Here is a 21,700-nt window from a genome sequence, read left to right on the forward strand (position 1 = left end):
AGGTTAAAAGACACTGTTAAAAGTATTTTGAAGGTAAATCTGTGCGACATGAATATTTTGGCTGCTACTCCGGAGGAGCTTTCTCCTCGTAAAATTTCTGTTTTGCCTCCGCCTGTTTTTGCAAGCAGTAATTTAACATTTGAACAGCAAAAAGAGTTGCTTGAGTTACAGTTAGAACACGAGAAAAGGAAGCAGGAGACCGAGATTGAACACGAGAAAAGGAAGCAGGAGACCGAGATTGAGAAGCAAATAATATTTGAAAAGTTGCGGTGTGAGGCAGAGAAAGAAAAAGTAGCCTTACAGAAATACAAATTGGATTTGATCAGAGATGGTAAAATTAATGCTGACAGGTCTGAGGAGTTGGATAGCTCCAGGCTTGGTTTTGAGTCAGCAGATAATTTTGATATCTTGGGTAATTTGCGATTATTGCCCAGTTTTAATGAACGGGAGCCAGAAACATTTTTCTCCTTGTTTGAGCGTGTGGCGGAGACAAGGAAGTGGCCGCAGTCTGCTCGTGCGCTAATGCTCCAGTGCGTCTTGACCGGTAGAGCGCAGGAGGCGTACTCATCATTGTCTTTTGTAGACAGTCAGAAATATGATGTGGTTAAGTCCACTGTGCTAAGGGCATATGAATTAGTACCCGAAGCTTACCGCCAGCGTTTTCGGACGTGGAGAATAGGTGATAAACAGACGCATCTCGAATTCGCCCGTGACCTGACTGCTCATTTTACGCGCTGGTGTTCCGCATTGGAGGTGGTGAATTTTGAACAACTGTGTGACTTAATAGTCCTGGAGCAGTTTAAAAATTCCGTGCCTGGTAATATTGCCACATACATTGGTGATCAGAAAGTTAAAACTGCTGCCGAGGCTGCTGCTTTGGCTGATGAGTACGTTTTGACGCACAGGCGTGACTTTGGCGGAGCGCGCACGCGTAATACTGGGTTTGAGGCGGTCACTCAAAGTGCACGGTGTTTATTCTCCTGGCCGTACATATAAGTCCGACGTGCGCAGTGGCATGCAGAGTTCAGATAATATAAAGATCTGTAACTATTGTCATAAAAAGGGGCATGTGAAAGCTGACTGTTATGCTTTGAAGGGTAAATCAAATGGGGTAGGAGTGCAGGCGAAAGGAGCCTGTCTTGCCGTGTCTGTGCTGAAGTTGCCTGTGGTAAATGTAGCAGGTGATGGGGTGCAGGAGAAAAGTCAGTCTGGGGAACTGGATTCTTTTTTGCCTTTTGTGTCAGAGGGCTGGGTTTCTCTGCTGGGCAGTGAGGTAAAAGTACCAGTCAGAATCCTGCGAGATACAGCTGCTTTTGATTCCTTCATACAGGCCTCAGTGTTGCCATTTTCTAAGAAGAGTGAGGCAGGTTGTTCTGTCCCTGTTCTGGGGATGAGCATGAACGTTTTGCACATTCCACTTCACCTTGTCATGCTGCATTGTGATCTTTTCCAGGGCCAAATGACTGTGGGCGTGCGTCCCGCACTGCCAATTGAAGGCATCACATTAATTTTGGGGAATGGCGTTGCAGGGGGGCGAGTATGGGCTGGTGTACAGCCGCCATCTCCTGTGGTCTCCTCGGTTCCATTGGTGAGGAAGCAGCCAGATGAAAATGAGAAGCACTTTCCCCAAGTCTTCACTGCGTGTGCGGTAACGCGCTCTATGGCACATGCCAATCCTGAGTCTGGTGGTGGGAAGAGTGATGCATCAGAAGTGTGTGCATTTTCCCTGTCTAATGTACCTCTCTCAGTTTCACAGGAAGAGCTGAAGGTTGAACAGCAGGCGGATCCTTCTCTGAGGGGTCTGTTGGAGCAGGTGCTTTCCGGGGAGGAGGTAAAAAGTAGCTCTCGGGGTTATTTCATGCAGAACGGCCTGTTGGTCAGAAAATGGGTGCCTCATGCTAACAGTTTTGTCGGAGACCCCATTGTCCAAATTGTGGTGCCGTCCAAATTCCGTAGGTCAGTTATTAAAGTGGCTCATGACGAATCGGGACATTGGGGTATCAGGAAAACATATGATCGGGTCCTGCGGCATTTCTTTTGGCCGCGTGTGAAAAAGGATGTGGCTACACATATTAAATCATGTCACACATGTCAACTGACTGGAAAACCCAATCAAACTATCAAGCCTGCTCCTTTGTTCCCTATCCCAGCTGTTAGCCGACCTTTTGAGCATTTAATCATTGATGCCAAAGCACGCGCTATCCGGCTGCGTATCCATTGCGCACGATAACTGCAAGGTCTGTGGTGCGCGCACTTACCCAGTTCATCTCAGTTTTCGGTATTCCGAAAATTATTCAAACTGACCAGGGGTCCAACTTTACCTCCCATTTGTTCTCCCAAGTGTTAAAACAACTGCGTGTTAAGCACAACAAGGCTTCGGCCTATCACGCGTAAAGTCAGGGAGCGTTGGAATGATTTCATCAGACACTGAAGTCATTGTTGCGCGCGTACTGTACTGAAATGGGAGGAGACTGGGAGGGGGGGTTGCCCTGGCTGATGTTGGCATCTCGGGAAGTGACGCAGGAAAGCACTGGTTTCAGTCCAAACGAGCTGGTGTTCGGGCATACAGTGCGTGGCCCGTTGACGCTGCTGTATGATCAATGGAAAGTGGCAGATCCACCCAAAAATCTCACTGACTTTGTAAACGGTTTCCGGCATAGGCTGCATGTGGCTGGAGAGCTGGCAAAGAAAAATCTGTCATCCGTACAAGGAAAAATGAAGAAGCTGTTTGATCGTCGGTCTGAGCGCCGAGTGTTTAGTCCCGGTGATCAGGTGTTAGCCTTGCTACCCATGACCACTTCGCCTTTCCAAGCAAAGTTTACTGGCCCGCACAAGGTCCTAAGACAAGTGTCTGAAAACAATTACATCATAGCCACTCCTGAGCGCAGAAAGGCAACTCAACTCTGCCATGTGAATTTATTAAAGCCTTATTTCTCTCGTGTGCAGGAGTCATCTCAGGTTGACCTCCCGTCTCCTTCAGAGCGCGCACGGCCGGCGTGTTTTTTGGGGAGGGTGTCTGCGTTTTCTGTCCCACAGACTGTGGATGCAGAAGTGGAGGATGGTTTACCTGAACTTGGCTCTGCTGTGTTGCAAGGTCGGTTAAAAAACTCTGAGTCTCTGCACAAACTTGAGGGGTTGTTGGGTCACTTATTGTTGTAGAAAATTGAAGTTCCATTGGCATTTCCTAATCAATAAGCTATAAGCTATAATTGCATACACATAATTAATGCTATGAGTTATTAGTAATAAGACATCTCACAAATGCATATTTGCATATGCAGACACACATAACTAGTTTATCAAGGAGGATATTTCTCCCCTCTGCTCTAGCCTTCAGAAACTCAGCATGACAATGACCATGAGACGGGGACGCTTGCTGATAACAGTCTCCCAGTTGGACTGAGCTGACGCACACTCCAAACTATTAACACATTCCTCTCCCCTCCTCTCTCTCTGTTTCTCTCTGCCTTCCTTGCCTATAAAGCGTGTGTCAAACTGTCAATCGCTTCTGAATATTGAGACTCTGTACATTGATCAGATGGTACATTGAGATTCAGTCTCTCCTATAATGCAGTTTATAGGAGAATGTTATAGCTTTAAATATACTCTTATAAGACAACTTTCTGGCTCTTGGCTTCATTCATTTGGTTTATATTAGCTGTTATATATATTATATTGTGGATGAGGAATGGTGAAATTCTATTCTCTATCACTTATCATTGTCACAACAGGCAGATCTGATGGAGCTTATTAGATCTTTTCCTTGTTTATTCAGTGACGTTCCTACTCAGACTCACTTCATTGAACACGATATAAACAACGGAGATGCTCAGCCAATTAGGCAGAGGTTTTATCGTGTAAATCCGGAGAAACGTAAATATCTGGATGCTGAAGTCAGTTACATGTTAAAAAATGGGATTGCTGAACCTTCATTGTCGAGTTGGGCATCACCTTGCCTGCTGGTTCCAAAATCGGACAACACCCCGAGGTTTTGTACAGATTTCCGTAAGGTGAACGCGGTGACCAAACCAGACTCTTTTCCACTCCCGCGTATGGAAGACTGTGTTGACCAGGTTGGCCATGCCAAGTATGTCAGTAAATTTGACTTACTGAAAGGCTATTGGCAGGTCCCGTTGTCGGAGCGCGCATGTGAAATCTCTGCTTTCATAACACCAAATGGGTTGTACTCTTATCGAGTTATGCCATTCGGCTTGCGTAACGCACCTGCAACCTTTCAGAGGCTTATGACGAAAGTTCTGTGGGATTTAGAGGGATGTACAGTCTATTTAGATGATGTGGTGGTCTGTGCGAATAGCTGGTCGTCTCATCTGGAGCGCAAGCCGCTTGGCTGATGCGCATCTCACTGTCAACCTCGCCAAGTGTGAGTTTGCGAGGGCGACAGTGACATACCTGGGTCGGGTGGTTGGGCAGGGTACTGTTCGTCCAGTGCAAGCTAAAGTTCAAGCTGTTGAGCAGTATCCTACACCTACCACAAAAAAGGAACTCATGTGTTTCCTGGGTATGGTGGGATACTACAGGTGTTTTTGTAGAAATTTTTCCGAAGTATCTGCGCCACTTACAGACTTGTTAAAGGGTTCTGTCACGTTTACCTGGCCCTCTGTTTGTCAACAGACCTTTAAAAGGGTGAAGGCACTGTTGTGTAATGCCCCAGTTTTGACAGCGCCTCGTTTTGACCGTGCTTTCTCCCTCCAGGTCGATGCAAGTCACGTGGGGGCGGGAGCTGTCCTTCAGCAAAGTGATGATCTAGGTTTTGATAAACCAGTGAGCTTTTTCTCAAGGAAATTTAACTCATACCAGCTAAATTACTCTATAGCACTTGCACTAGTGTGGGCGCTGATTCATTTTGATGTCTATGTGGGCTCTGGTGTTGTGCCTGTAGTGGTCTACACCGACCATAACCCCTTAACCTTTTTCAATTCTCTGCAGTGTCCAAATCAGAGACTGATCAGATGGTCGCTATTGTTACAGTCGTACTGGCTAGAGATCCGTTACATCAAGGGTCCTGACAAGGTTGTGGCGGACGCTTTGTCCAGAGCTCCTTATGAATAAATAGCCTGTTTTTTTTTAACCATGCCTGTTTTCTGTTCATCCCACTTCATTCTTTTTTCTCCTCCCATCTTAAATTGCTTCTTACTGGTACCAGGTTGCTGATGGGGGGGTGAGTAGAAGGTGATGGTGGGTGACAGTAATCAGGTTGGTTTAGCAAATGTTTGACTTATCATTATGCTACTAACTGAAGTTAAACAATTATGATTATGACTGTTTAGGGAAAAAACATTTTTAGTAAAAAATATATATCTAGTTTACACCAAACTTTAAAAACAGTGTTGATTGTTTTGTTTTTCCTGATTTATTTAAAGTTGCTAGTAAAAAAAAAAAAAGCAACATTTGAATTTTGATTGTATAAAAAAAAAAATGCACATTTGAATTAAGTTCACTGTTCTAATAGAACATTTTGGTATCATAACTTTCGATTGAATTCTATTGAGTTATGGATTCTGGTTCCGGGGTTGGGACCCCGCTTCTATGGGGGAGGGTGTGACGGCCCTCTGCTTTGCAGGGCCTGCTTTGTGTGTGTGTGTATGTGCATATGCTCTGCAGGGCTTGGTGTGTGTGTGTGTGTGTGTGTGTGTGTGTGTGTGTGTGTGTGTGTGTGTGTGTGTGTGTGTGTGTGTGTGTGTGTGTGTGTGTGTGTGTGTGTGTGTGTGGTTTCCCCCTTCAATTGCCTGCAGTCCAGTATAGGTGGAGTTAATCAGAGCAACCTGGAGCACCTGATCAGTCTCCAGGAGGCTTTAAATCTGGCTGGCAGACCTCAGTCTGTCTCTCTCCCTCTCCATGCCAGCACCATGTTTTGTTTAGTTCTTTAGTTCTTAGTTTGCACTTTACAACACTTTGCACTCACTACATTCCACTCATCCAACAGCTGACACACTGATATCACTGACTTACACACTCCATAGTACAGTTTGACTCTTTGTTGCTGTTACGACTGTGTCGTTTTCTTTTCTTATTGTACTTTGTTATTTCTAATTAAAGGTAGATTCGTAAATGGACTTGAGTCCAGTCCATTTACTCATGTGCTATTTCTCCTGACATGCTTCCTGTGTGTGGGTGTTGCTCTCAGAGAGAAGTGTGTCTTTGGTTCAGTCTTTCACCAGGTGCAGCTGGTTGGAGAATTGGATCCACTAATCACCTGCAGAGACTGCTGATTGGATGGCAGCCCTGTCTGTCTGCCTATAAAAGGCGTCATTATTCAACATGGCGACAGAGCTGTTCTGGGATGTGTGAGGCCCAGACTCTCTCATCCGCACATCATCATTCATTACATTATTGTATTTTCTTCATTGCATGTATTGGCCTGTGTTAATTCATGTTTTCTTGTTGTTTTAGGAGCGATGCGCCTGTGTCTGTGCTAGGGACCAGTAGTGCCGACCGGTAACATCAGGTAATAGTAAAGCGTTGGCCTGCTGGACCAGATCCTCTGTCAGCTAGAGCGTATCGTCTCCTTTTTCTTTTTATGATTTGAAAAATAAACATGTTTTTGTATATTTGAACTTGTTTCTGTGTATTTCATGTTCTGGTCCCAGACCTAGACTTGGGGTCGTAACATGAATTGGGGGCTCGTCCCGGTCTTGTTCCTGTGTTTTGTTTTGCTCTGTCATTGAGAGCAGAAAAAACCCGCAAACCCGCATTTCACTTGGTTTTTGTTTTTTTTCCTTGCTGTATGGGTTAAAACAGTAAAATAATTGCAAATTCCAGTGTGGTGGTTGGAGGATTGTGAATGGGACATGTTAATCTGTTTTTCTTTGTTACAGTTCATCTGTGAGCTGTGAGCCGTGGGTAAGTTGATTGACAGTTTGTAGTGTATCGTAGTTTGTACTGTATTGTGGTCATGAGTGTTGTAGATAAATTTGTGCAGTTGCCTGACTATGACTTTCTGGTGGAGTGCACAAGAGCAGAGCTGGTGGCTATCGCTCAGCATCATGGCATTGTCGTGCCTGGAGCTGCGAGAAAGAAAGCAGCAGTATTTCAAGTGGTTGTGGACACATTGGTGGCTAAAAATGTGATTGTTACTCCTGAGGCCGGGGGAGAGCGAAAAATAGAGGAAGAGGAGTTACTCATGTTACGACCCCAAGTCTAGGTCTGGGACCAGAACATGAAATACACAGAAACAAGTTCAAATATACAAAAACATGTTTATTTTTCAAATCATAAAAAGAAAAAGGAGACGATACGCTCTAGCTGACAGAGGATCTGGTCCAGCAGGCCAACGCTTTACTATGACCTGATGTTACCGGTCGGCACTACTGGTCCCTAGCACAGACACAGGCGCATCGCTCCTAAAACAACAAGAAAACATGAATTAACACAGGCCAATACATGCAATGAAGAAAATACAATAATGTAATGAATGATGATGTGCGGATGAGAGAGTCTGGGCCTCACACATCCCAGAACAGCTCTGTCGCCATGTTGAATAATGACGCCTTTTATAGGCAGACAGACAGGGCTGCCATCCAATCAGCAGTCTCTGCAGGTGATTAGTGGATCCAATTCTCCAACCAGCTGCACCTGGTGAAAGACTGAACCAAAGACACACTTCTCTCTGAGAGCAACACCCACACACAGGAAGCATGTCAGGAGAAATAGCACATGAGTAAATGGACTGGACTCAAGTCCATTTACGAATCTACCTTTAATTAGAAATAACAAAGTACAATAAGAAAAGAAAACGACACAGTCGTAACAGTTGCACATTCTGGTTAATTTTGGAGTAATAAAACTCTCTTTTATACTTGCAATGCTGTGTGTCTCCCTTTTTGTCATGGCTCACGAGCCGGGTCGTGTGTGTGTGTGTGTGTGTGTGTGAGAGAGTGAGTGAGTGATGAGGCGGTCAGGACTCACTTCATCAGCAGAGTCACTCATGCTAACAGGAACAAACTGGCTGATGGGAACTCTGTAGCTGAAGCGTCCCGGACTGCAGGAGGCAGGCAGACAAGACACAGAGAGAGAAGAGCAATGGTCAGGTGACCTGTCCTCAGCACAAAATATTTTCAAAATGGTCCAACTGCTGCTAAAAAGTAAACAGAAGTATGAAAGAACAGCTGTGATTGTTTTGATGGTCTACCATGCAGCACCATCTGGTTTACCAGCCTGTCATTACAGAACATGTGATCATTTCAAATGATTCAAACAGACATAATGGTGCAGCAGTTCAGAATCAGAATCACTTTTTTGACCCCCGGGGGGAAATTATGTCATGAGAGAGAGAGTTGCTCACACTTGGATAGGGAATAATAATAAATAAGTTTTGTAATTTCATCCATTTTCACTCCAACTGTCTCATTTGTCAGTTTCCTGTTGTCCTCTTTTCCCATCACCATTACATATCGCCTATTGCAGGCACATTTTTTTTACAACAATTCCCCTAAAGATTTGCCTGTGTAAGAATAGTTATTTCTTTCTTTCTTTCTTTCACTCACCCACAGTTGTCTCTGTCACAGTATCGGCTGTCGATCACTTGCTCGTTCTCTTTGATCAGGAAAGACTGGATGGTGGTGTTTGTCCCTGAGAGAGAGAGAGAGGGGGAGAGAGAGAGAGAGGGAGAGAGAGAGAGAGAGAGGGAGGGAGAGAGAGAGAGAGGGAGAGAGAGAAAGAGGGGGAGAGAGAGAGAGAGAGAGAGAGAGAGAGGGAGAGAGAGAGAGGGAGAGGGAGAGAGAGAGGGAGAGAGAAAGAGAGAGAGAGAGAGGGAGGGAGAGAGAGAGGGAGAGAGAGAGAGAGTGAGAGAGAGAGAGAGGGAAAGAGAGAGAGGGAGAGAGAGGGAGGGAGAGAGAGAGGGAGAGGGAAAGAGAGAGAGGGATGGGGATTGATTTATTATGAGTATGATTCCAGTCAGAGACAGGTGACACAGCCTGATGATGATGAAGACATTACATGATGTATCTGTAAGGTCATGTGTCTGGTCCTCCTCTTGTTCAGAGAGATTTTCACTCGGCCTGAAAACAGTTTGTTTAATACTCAATTCTGATTGGTCAATTAAAGCATTCTATGTCTGTTCTTCTGTATAGCAGACCGCTCGCCTCATAAAACATCCTGATCTGGTGAACTCACAACCTGTGGATCTGTCTGACCAATATCCATCCCTGCTGCCCCGCTCGCTGCTCCACCCTCTGCCGATCTGGGGAGAGCGGTAGACTAGCACCATGCTTCCTCCGATACATGCGCAGTTGCAGAAGTCTGGTCAATTTAACGCAGGGATGTCAGAGATACGGCCCGCAGGTTTCATCCGGCCCGCGAGATGTTTTGGATTTTTTTTTTTTTTTTTTTACTATTTTTATTATTAAATTCGCACCCCATTATCATGAACTACGTGTGGCTAATAAGAAAGCTAAGAGTTCATTCATAAGTTAATTAACCTGCACTACAAGGAAGTATGTCAGTAGGTCATCAGGAGTAAACAAAGCCGCCATGATGCCACGCTGGAATTGAATCGCACATTCGGCTACCTACCAAAAAACAAAGGAATCAACAAGATGCTGTCGAAAAAGTGAAAGGTTGACACGGAATGCAGGCAGTTTCAAGAGAAATGGAAAGAGCAGTATTTATTTTGTGAAGTAAATGGGTAAATGAGTCGAATTGATTTTAGTAAAAAAAAAAATCCGGCCCCCATGAGGTCTCAGTTGAACAAATCCGGCCCTCTACCTAATATGAGTCTGACACCCCTGATTTAACGGTTGCATTAGGCAGCGTTCACACACAATGTGCTTTTTTCAGTAAGAACGCTATGGAAATCATGTCGAGAGTAGGGGTGGGAATCAAGATTCAAGATTCAAGATTCAAGATTTTTATTGTCACTCCATGGTACAAGTATCACGTGTGATACACGATACGATATGGTCACGATACTTGGCCCTCGATAACGATATTATTACGATACAGCGATTCTGCGATAATCGATATATTGGAAGAAATTTAACCTACGATACATCACGATATCTGTGTAACTGAAGAGAAAAAAATACCCCTAAAAGGCAAGAAGCCGGTATTATGTATTTATTAGCAGAATTGACATGAACTCTCTCAGAGTTCACTCACTCACTCATACCATTTTCGATACCACGGAGGAAAAGTTACACATTAAGTCTTTTTATTATTATTATTAAAACAAGAAAACCTATATAACCTACCTACCTATATAATTTCTAAAAGTAGATATTAATGATCAAACATTTCCATTCATGTAGCCTACAGTATTTATGTTTTTGTTTCAACTACAAACATAAACGTCAACTTGAAACTATGTTTCAACTACCACACACAGCATAATATTTTAGCCTGTTTATTTTTAAAAAAAAAATTTTTTTTTTTTAATAAACATATCGATACTTGGTGCCAGTGTATCGATAACGTATCGCAAGTGGAAATATCGCGATACCGCGAGTATCGATATTTTGTCCCATTCCTAGTCGAGAGCACTTCCATTGTGCACAAAACACAGAGCACGGAGCGTTTTTTGTGTGTGCTTTGTTTGGTTTTCCCCTGCAGTCACGTGCAGTACAGATCAGAACACAACGAACACACGGACGGTAGCCAGCTGGTTCCGTCTGTTTGATGTTGTTCACTGTCAACATGAAAGGCAGATTATCTGCAATTCTGGCAGCAGCGGAGGTTGAAGATCCCTCTGGGAGGAGAAGAGGTAGGAGGAGTGAAAGGATGAGCAGCGCACTTTTCCTCCAAATGTTCCTCCAAAACTTTTTCAGCTTAAAACGCCCAGAGCACTCCACCAAAAAAACTAGACGCCACCAGCGTTTAAATGCCAGGTGCATTCCTTGAAAGAGGAGCATGTTTAGCACGTCCTTACATAGAGAATGAATTGCAGAAAGACGCTGGCAGCTCAAATGAGCGTGTTGTGTGTGAACGCCGCCTAACACGTCCGCTTTGCGTCGGGGTAATGCCGGCTCGCTCCCCTCTATATCTAATATGGGGCGGGTTTGATACGATGACTGACAGATGAGCGCCAGAGATGGTTTGGAGCACCATTCAAATGTGAGCTACATCACGTTCCGTTGCTCTGATTGGCTGTAGTTCTATCCAATTGCATCCAGATCAGAAACAGAGTGTTCTGTGTTCGGTTCCATCTACTGGACGATGAAGTCATTACAGAGAGGATGAAATAAAAACCTCCTCAAAAGACAAGAAACAGCTTTTTAAGCTTGTGCACACAGTGTACGTGTTGTTATGAGTTAGTAGAATGTACGTATATCTGATAAGAATGATATTTGGAGATAACACTCACAGTCTCCAGTGTGTTTCAGCCTATCAAAGAGTTTCTCTTTGCCTTTATCTGTGGAGGAAAAACACACCAGACATGAATACTACTTAGTAAGTAATTTCCTATATAAATAATAAATAAATAATATATATATATATATATATATATATATATATATATATATATATTATTTATTTATTTATTTATTAGCTTTTAGTATCTAAAAGCTACTGAGATTTGAATGTAGTCAAGTTACCACCCAACTACTGCAAATTGTAGTAACTAGTCCCCAACACTGAGATCCAGATGTTTTCTCAGTGTCGCTGACACATTTCCAACACTTATCTATGCTTATGCAGGCCCCATAGGCACCTTCATCAGGAGGGTGAGAAGGCCCCATAGGCACCTTCATCAGGAGGGTGAGAATTATTTCAGCACTTAGCACACCTAGTAGTGACTATAGCTTTCAGCACCATGGACAGTGCCTCAGCAAACCAAACATGATGTTTTGTCTCCAAAAATCCACCAAAACATTTGTCTTCCCAGAGAAAAGAGTACGCCTTCTGGTGGTCTTTAGAAAAGACCGATTTCTGTTCGGCATGACAGCTAACTGTTAGCGTACTGACAGATTCTGTCACAGAGCCACAGGCATCACAGGCTAGCAACAGCCTTGACAATGACACATTGATTTGATTGACACACAGACTAAACGACCAGAGGAGGCACCACTTCAGCGACCAGGATATTGCATGTTTTTGGTGAGTGGTTCCTATATGAAGGAAACCCCCAGGGGGCACGGGGAGAACATGAAAACTCCACACAGAAAGGCCCTTTTGACGACCCCACCCAGGCAGACGGGCACGCACTCCTTCAGCGCTCAAGCGTCCCAAGTGGGAATGGAACCCAGGACCTTCTAGCTGTGAGGCGACAGCGCTTACCACTGCGGCACCGCAGTGTTTTTTGATTGGGGTTGGTATAGGTAATAATAGAGTACTGCAGGAATGAGTCCGGAAGTAGACTTCTGGGTTCGTAAGAGGAAAAGTGAATGGGGTTTTAGAATGGAGATTTCACTTAAATACATAAGGTCTGTGGTTAACAAAAGTTTATGGGAACGTGAATTTGGGTTCAGCAGGATAATCTTCACAAACGTGAATAACTTTTATGACTTTTGGAACGTAAACGCGTTTTTTTAGAAAAAAATTCAAAAAGCATAAAAGTGATCCGGACGTTTGGTCACCATAGCTAATTGACCTTGGCAGGCATTTTCAACACAGGGAACATACCTGCAGAGCGACTCCAGTCAGAAACAACTGGATCTCACGAACCAGAGAGATGCAGATTCACACAATTTATTTGGTCCGTTAGCGCTAGGCTAGCTAGCGCAGGCTAGCCTGGGCAGCGGTTTCTTACCTGCTACCTGGGAAGAGGCCATCAATGTCTTTCTCAGTCAGAGTCAGTAGGTACAAAGCCGTGATGGAAATGACACTGCGCATACACACACACACACACACACACACACACACACACACACACACACACACACACACACACACACACACACACACACACACACACAGTTGCAAATCCACAGAATAGTTTTTTCAGTTTTCATATAAAATTATAACATAATAAAAACATATTTGTATTGCTTAAAGCCCCCTCTAGTCTATTTTAAAGATATTTCATGTTTCTGAGTCCTGTCCTGACCATTTTGATTAGCCACACTGTTTGCTACATATGTTTTGACAAATAACCTAATGTTGTGCTCAAGTTAAAAAAATAAGCTGTTGCTGAAATGGAATCATGACGTATGACTCAATGGAACTCTATAGTGATACGTCATCTCAATTAGATTCTGACTGAGGACGAGCTAGCATGTTAACTAGCTAGCTAGCTGTTAGCCAAGTAAGCTCAGCCCACTGCCTGCTGCGGTCACCATATCGCCCGTCAGGCTCAAAACGCCACTGAGTGACCAAAGGTTTTGCTTGTTCACCAGTTTGAGTCACGCTCGTTCCAATACGCCCATCAGCTTTGAAATCTATCGGCCGGTTGTTGAGCTGTAAGCTATAATGTGGCTTGCAGCTAAGCTAACGTTGCGCTGGTTCCCGGCTGTCGAGCAGACAAAGAGTATTGAAGGCAAGAGACGAAGCTCTTATGCTTTTTGACAACAGCGCTGCCGCCATGATGATGCAGTGAAACAACCTATTAGCCTTCAGTTCTTATCAATATAAGATCTTTGGCACAGAATCAGATGATGATCAGGTGACTAAACTGTCAGGAGACAGTGGGGTGTGTGTTTTTGTTTGTGTCTCTTCCTCTGTGTTCCCCCTCCCCTGAGTGTTTTTGCACAGTGGCGCGGCTGGCAGCAATCTCTCCTGAGTACCTGGACCTCGCAGCACGGCTGGCAATCACTCCACTCATCACCAGACACCTGGATAAAGACCCTGGCTCTTCACTCACTCTTCCTCAGATTGTTCCATCATCTACAGTGGTAGCTACGCTCGACCATTGTATTCTCTCGTGTTTTTCGTGTCTTCCCTGTGGACCATTTTTGACACTTTCTCCTGTGTTCAGGTCGTGCCCCTGCACCGAACCTCTTCGCCAGCTGTGAGCTGAGTTGGGATCTCTCTCTCTGCTGCTGCCTGTCCGCCCGCCGTTCACCCCAGTGGATTCATCTTGAAAATAAACATTATTTTTTGCGAGAACTGTTTCCGTGTCTGCTCCTGGGTCCAACCACCTTAACTTGTAACATAAACAGCAGATTTGAGAACTTTGAAATAGAACCCCGTTATACAGGTAGAAAAACTGACTGGAGGGGGACTTTACTTATTCGTTTCACCGGCTAATATCTTGTTCTATCTGGATGCACATCAACAAGCACAGAGGAACATCAGAGGAAGTTATGGGGTGGTGTGGTGATGCTGATTGGCTATGGGGGTCACAAAGAGGAAGTGATGTCACGTCTCACCAGAAAGCCATGGTGGCCAGCAGGGTGAAGACGCTCGCCTGGAACACCTTATGGCTTATGCTGCACACACCTCTGACTCCAGCTGTCCTGCTCAGACACACACACACACACACACGCACACACACGCAAATTATTACTTTCAAATGAAAGTAACTAGTAATATGTAGTATATTACATTTTGAAAGTAACTTGACCACACACTACCATACCAATGTATCCAATCATTGGCAATGCATCGAGTGTGATCACCTCAGTGATAGAGATTCCCATCCCTAGTGTGTGTGTGTGTGTGTGTGTGTGTGTGCGTGTGCGTTACACGTACCTTCCCGGGCTGGGTCGGGTTTGTGCAGCATCGATACACCGCCGACATTACTGGGTTTCCTGTAGAACATCATGAGATCCACATGTTTCTTTAAAGGCACAGTTCACCCCCAAATCAAATGGCACTCTGCTTGTGGAGCTCAAAGCACAAAACATGACTTTTGAACAGTCTCTTTACAGAAATCATGACCCGGTCAAGATAATCCACAGACCTTGTTGTGAGCAGTTTCATGTCTTTTGACCAAACTACACCCGCTAACCACCTCACCGCGAAAAAGGAAGCGTGCATCTAACTAAACGTTAGTGCTAGCTGTGCTAGCTGTAATGTTAGCACACTTTCTTCTGCACAGTGAGACTGTAATTTTTATATGATTGATTGATTTGATTGATTTTTCTTTATTTAAAGGAAGGCTTTCCCATGGGGAATATGAAGATATATTAAATCTCACGCCCCTAAGGAGTTTGAATCCATTGAAATTTTTGAAATTGGTTGTTCACAGCCTGGGCAATCAACCAAAATCCACTCTGTGTGTGTGTGTGTGTGGGGGGGGGGGGGGGGGGGGGGAGGGGCGGGAGCGGGGAGCCGAAATCCTACAGTTCCCACAATGCACTGGGCTCGCGTGGCCTTCGATTCCACGCCCACCCCTCAGGCATTTGGCTGATATCAAACTCCAGTAGGTGGCGGTAATGCACATATATGCTTGCCAACTGCCATAAAACTCAAAGAAGAAGAAGAAGGCTTCGACATAAAAACATTAGTAGAACAAGAATAAAATAAAATAAAAATTGCCTCCAAATTGCACCAAATTTAAATTGTAGTATATATGTCGGGAGATGTCTTCATAAAAAAAAATTCATGCATTTTAAGGCATTTTCCTAGGAGTTACGCGCATCTGATGTTGTAACTATTTCATGTAAAAAAAATCAAAAATCAAAATCAACGCTGAGCGTTGATTTCGTAACTTCAACGCACCTTCTACTAGATGTAAAATTTGACGAGCTTTCCAATGCTGCCAGTCCCGTGTCTGGAGGTGCTTCCGTTCCCGAGATATGGTTCTTTGCAAGGAGCTATGGGGAGCTAACAATAGCTAGCCTAGGCTATGCGGTCAAAAAAGATGGCTGCCTTTTGTTTTTCTTCAGGACCTCTGAAGGGGCGTGGAGGACCTCTAGAGGCGGAACCATGGCGGCACACCCCCACAACACTTGTAGTTCATATAGGTGCTTGACTTCCGCAAGGCGGACTTGGCCTCTCTGACGTAAAACGCGTTGGCGAGGCCAAAAAATATGTGAGAGATGGTTGATTGCTCAGGCTGTGAACAACCAATTTCAAAAATTTCAACGGATTCGAAAACCTTAGGGGCGTGATATTTAATATATCTTCATATTCCCCACGGGAAAGCCGTCCTAACACATTGAGTGCCAAGGACGTCTGTGGACGTCCTAAAAAAAAGTAACGAGAAGTGCCAGGGACGTCTGTGGACGTCCCAATATCATAATTCATATTATTACATAATTCTGCTGTTTAAGGTCGTACCCAGCCAGTGAGCATGAATCCCTTCAAGGGATCACACGGCGCCACCTTAAAAATCTACACGGCAGCTGCGCCACCTTAAAACCTTGGCGCTCAGATCCTTTCCTTTGTGCAGGAGAAAGCCGTGATCAAAGAGAAACCGATGCATGCTGCAGCCAGAGCCATATAGATTGCTCTGTCTGCAGCTGACAGTTGGCTGCGATCCGCGCCCACAACTGAGCTCCTCTGCCTCTGTCTATCTGTCTGCATATAGTTTCTCCACACGATTACCCGCCAGAAAGGCAGCACCCGACGCCGAACGGCCAAACCTTTTCCTGCAGTCCCGTTTGGCATTTCCTTGTCGCGCTGGGATCCGCCCGGGAGCCGCCGTCAGCCGCCCGGCGCAAAAACGGAGGATCCGAAAATAGACTGGGTGCGTGTGGGGAGGAGTTTGCAGCTCAGGGGGGGAGAGGGGGGGAGAGTCACTACATCAGAAAATATTAGCTAGAGTCAGTGAATGTGCTTGAAATTAGACTAGCGTTAGTGTTAGACTAGCGTTAGTGTTAGACTAAAATGTGATATTGTAAGTTCTGATATTGTCGATTTAAATAAAAGCGTCTGCCAAATGCCGTAATGTAATGTAATGTAATGTCTAATAATAAAAAGAAGCAGGAGAAAAATAATAATAATAATAATCATGAGTGCAAAAAGTATTCATAAAAGTCACTTTATCTTGAAAAGTAAAAAAAGACAGCAGAAAACCCTTGAAAGTGCTCTTCTTTCAGAGGCTGTCATTTCATAATGGAAACAAAATTTCTTCTTTGAAAGAAACAGGAGTGTCCAATGTTTCATTAGAGTCCAGCCCTGTCCATATAGCCCTAATAGAAAAAATTCTATAGCTGTTTTCAACTGAATGGAAGTGAATCTGGCACAGGCTCCAGACAATTTTACTGAAGCGCTGTGGCACTCAATGTGTTAAGTGTCATGTTTCCAATGAAGCCCAGGACAATTTTACTGTTCATCATTTAAACAAACAATGATCAAACATAAAACCAACAAAAACACCCAAAAATAAATACAGTGAAGTTCTACAGCAAGAAAAGATGTATATACATATATATACAGTATATATATTAGGGGTGTCACGGTACACAAAAGCCACGGTTCCGTACGTACCTTGGTTTCGGGGTCATATATATATATATATATATATATATATATGATTTACCTGTTTACATTTTAATGAGGTTTAAATATATGCATAATTAAGTGTGTGGCTGCTTTGAGTGACAGGTGACTAGCTGCACAATTAGCTTCAACAGAAACTGTCTAACACACACACACACACACACACACACACACACACACACACACACACACACACAGACACAGACACAGACACAGACACACACACAGTATCCCTTCCACATGAGTTTGTCCTTGAACTATGATTTGCATTGATTGACTGATAACACAATAATGCTACTATTATGCAATACACACACACACACACACACACACAGACAGACATGGACTGTTTATCTTTTGATCGCAGTTCCCCTCCCCAAAACAGGTGCCGCGACCGACCAGAGGAGTCGCTAGGGCACCGACCAGGACTCACACGCCACTGGCTTCCCACCCGCAGACACGGCCAATTGTGCCTGTATGGAGGCCCGACCAAGCCTGAGGCAACACGGGGGCTTGATGTTGGTAAGCAGGGAGTCTATCACTGTTTATCAGAATCAGATTCACTTGTATTGCCACAGTAGGTAATCAGATTACATAGCAGGAATTTGACTTATTGTACGTATGCAGCGTAGCTTCTGGCCTGATGTTGAGCCGGCTGTGCTTGGAGGATATTGTGTGGGGGGGGGGGGGGATGGTGTAGAGCAGTGGTTCCCAACCTTTTCCAACTCAGGGCCCACTTTTATGTCTCAAAAATGTTCGCGGCCCACCTCCGACCCCATAAATACAAAGGCCATATAATGCGTTCTCAGAGCACTTTTTTATTGAAAATTGAACATAAAGGACTGAACTGAATACAGGAGAAACATGTTGGAAGCTCCACAGTCACTAACACAGCACCTGTAACATGTTGCAACACCTTCAGTATTACAGTTTTCAAGGAGCTGTCCACACACACACACACACACACATACACACACACACACACACACACACACACACACACACACACACACACACACACACACACACACACACCAATCATTCAAGGAGCTGTCCATCAGCACCACACAGATGTCAGAAATGACAAGCAAGGGGCTGTCTGTAACAGGCTAATTAACAAATGATTAATAAATAACGGTATCCTTCAACAATGGAAAAATGCATTCTCATAACAATTTGACATCCAATATCAGATCCAAACAAAATCCAAATATCAGAAGAAAGCCCATTAAATCGATAGGGTTACAAATAAACACAAACCCAATATAAAGATGATGTAAAGATGAAACTTCAATTCAAGCAAAAGCAATAACATCAAAGAAACAAAAATCATACTTTTTCAAGTATGATTTTTCAAAATCTTTCAAAAAAAATGGTTTTTTTTTTTTTTTTTCAAAAATCATACTTTTTTGGAAATGATTTGGCGGCCCACTTGCAATACCTTCGCGGCCCACCAGGGGGCCGCGGACCACAGGTTGGGAATCACTGGTGTAGAGTCCTTAGTAGAGGGGGCTTCTGAGCCTTGTTTATGATATCAGGTCGTTGGCAGTTGGGAAGATATTCTTGTGATGAGAGGTTTTGGTCTTGACAGACCTCAGGCTCTTGTCGAGGGGGAAGTAAGTACCTCAAAGAGTTTGTGTCCGGGTTAATGAGTCCGTTTCAGACTGAAAACATAGTTTGTCTAAGATGACAGGTTGAGAGGCGGGTCATAGTATCATGTCGATGATTTTATTTGCCAATTCTGGGGACTGGATTGGGCTTTGGCCAATCCTGGCGTGTTCCGCCTCCAAATCGAGTGGGATGCAGTGTGTTGTGGCGCTCCCCTCGGGGAAAGCCTTTTGACGGGAGGAGTGGAGCTCAGCGACCCGCAGGCAGCCAGCTGCCTTCGTGTTGCCGAGCGGAGAGTGCAGCACGTTCGCCTGGAATCTCCGAAGTGCGACCCCTGACAACCAAGCTCTCGGATGCGCGCGCCATTATCGCTGCTGTAAATACGATATCCCTGGAATGAGCGTTTTAACGAGCCAGTTACATTTCTTTGCATTCTTAGAGATTATAGTTTTTGTTTTTTGTTCATGTTTCTAACAATTGGCCAAGTTAGTAGTTAGTTTATGGGATAGGAATTCTGCCAGATGACAGGCACTAGGTGCCATTTTATACTTCATTTGGAAGAGAAAATGATCCAGAAATGAAGATTTGATTGACAGCTGCATGTCGTGATATGATTGGTTGAAATGGGGTAGAAATTTGATAGTACTAGGTGACGTCAGCAAACTGTACATTACTGTTATCAATGAAATCTTGAAAAATGAACTTTTGATGTGAAAAAGTGTGAAAAACTAAAGAAATTAGATTGTTGTGATATCTTTTTGCATACATTATTAAATAGGTGCACTGCATACCCATGTATTTGAACTAAAAGAAAAGAAAAGTATTGAGGTGCAGGAGGCATCAACTCAGCTGGCTAATCATAAAGCAGCCGGTCCAGATAATATCACTGCAGAGCATTTAAAGTATGCAAGCCCTAGGGTGTCTGTTCTGCTCGCCATATGTTTTACAGGCCTCATGTCACATGGGCTGCTGCCAAACTCCATGTTGCCTGTTACCTTGGTGCCAGTCATCAAGGATAAGACAGGCAAGGTGGGTAGCCTGGACAATTACCGGCCAATTGCACTTGCTAGTGTACTCTCCAAAGTTTTAGAGAAAATTTTACTATCTCGTTTAAATCCATATTTAGGCACTGTTCATAATCAGTTTGGGTTTAAAGCCAAGCATGGTACTGACCTTTGCATCTATGGACTGAAAGAAGTTATTGACACGTATAAAGGTAAAAACTCCTCGGTCCTAGTGAGTTTCATTGATGCTTCTAAGGCATTTGACCGTGTAAACCACCAGAAACTGTTTATTAAGCTGAGGGAGAGGGGAGTGCCTTGCAATTTGATCAGAATCCTGTCATACTGGTATGCAAACCAGACTATGCAGATCAAGTGGGGCAACGTGGTCTCTGCTCCTTTTGCGGTTGGCAATGGTGTCCGTCAGGGAGGGCTTCTTTCTCCTGTGCTCTTTAATTTTTATATGAATGACCTTTCTGTGCAGCTCAGTAGCTGTAGAACTGGATGTGTGCTTGGTAACACTGTCATTAATCACTTTATGTATGCTGACGACCTGGCCATACTGTCGCCAAGCAGTGCGGGTTTCCAACAGCTGCTAAATATTTGTTCTGACTATGGTGTACCGTTTGATGTAAAGTACAATGCTAAAAAGAGTGTCATTATGATCTTCAGGACAAGAGATGATAGGGATCTCTCCTTCCCATCCTTTTATCTGTCAGGACATGTGCTGGATGTGTGTAGCAGTACTAAATATCTGGGCCACATCATTAATGATAATATGAGTGATGACGATGACATGTATAGACAGCGACGTATGTTGTATGCACAAGCAAATATGCTGAGAAAGAAGTTTTATTTCTGCTCTGAAGAGATAAAGATAACCCTGTTCAAAGCCTATTGTACATCGCTTTATACTGCCCCCTTGTGGGTCAAGTTTAAGCAGGCTAGCATTCAGAAACTGCAGGTGGCCTACAATGACTGTATGAGAATACTGCTTGGGAGGCCAAGGTGTTGTAGTGCCAGTGAAATGTTTTGTGGTGTAGGGGTCAATACCTTTCATGCCCTACTGAGAAACCTGACCTATACATTTATTTGTCGTCTGAATGTTTCTCAGAATACCATAATCTTGCTTCTGACTCAGCCCAGTCTTAGTGCAATTAAGTATCAGTCCAGCACTTGGGCTCATTGGTACAGGCTCTTATTGTAGTATTTTTTGATGTGCTGATGTTAATTGTTTAATGTTGTGTTGTTGTTTTTTACTGTGTGTTTTTATTGGACCTTGTGTCTGCCAATAAAGATTGATTGATTGATTGACAACAAAGTTGTGCAACCAAATCTGTTTGAAAAGTCTTTAGGTGATTGATGCAATTATCTATTAGAAAACATTCACTTTAGTAAACGTAACCAACGTAAGTCACCCCCTTCCCCCCAGACTCCCGACCATTGATATGCTCGTGTTTCTTCGGTGGCGCAAGGCACTCTGAGTATTACTGTGGTTTGGGAAGCAGCCCTGCCGCCTGCCGCCATTTTGGCCTGTGTGTTGAACCTGTTGAATGTCAGTTCTTTGGCAACAGCCTCCTCGTGCATCGCGTCGCTAGAGTCGGCTTTATAATGCGACGCGCTATGCAGTCCTTGTCCTGTACATGCGAGGCGGTGTTGGATAGGTACGTTACGTGGCTGGATTATTTTGGACGAGAAAAGGTCAAACTGGTGAGTAAAGTAAAGCTGGAAAGTGGAAACAGCTTGCAAAATGCTCTGGAAGGAGTCACGTTTCCTGCATTTCCTTGGCTATAGCCTACCGCAGCGTCCCA

The 21,700-nt window shown here is 44.1% G+C and overlaps 1 pseudogene across 1 annotated transcript in view; it reads right to left on the minus strand.

Moving 5' to 3' along the window:
* Positions 1-21,700, minus strand: part of LOC310771607 (myelin regulatory factor-like protein) — a 52,623-nt pseudogene that overhangs the window by 9,816 nt on the left and 21,107 nt on the right. The window contains exons 2-6 of the transcript in view: positions 14,262-14,348; positions 12,711-12,778; positions 11,318-11,365; positions 8,505-8,589; positions 7,927-7,999 (exon numbers count right to left, since the gene is read on the minus strand). The product of the transcript in view is annotated as a myelin regulatory factor-like protein (transcript). The remainder of the gene's footprint in view (positions 1-7,926; positions 8,000-8,504; positions 8,590-11,317; positions 11,366-12,710; positions 12,779-14,261; positions 14,349-21,700) is intronic.

Source organism: Poromitra crassiceps, assembly GCF_964638095.1.
Source record: "Poromitra crassiceps genome assembly, chromosome: 2".
Classification (NCBI taxonomy): Eukaryota; Metazoa; Chordata; class Actinopteri; order Beryciformes; family Melamphaidae; genus Poromitra; species Poromitra crassiceps.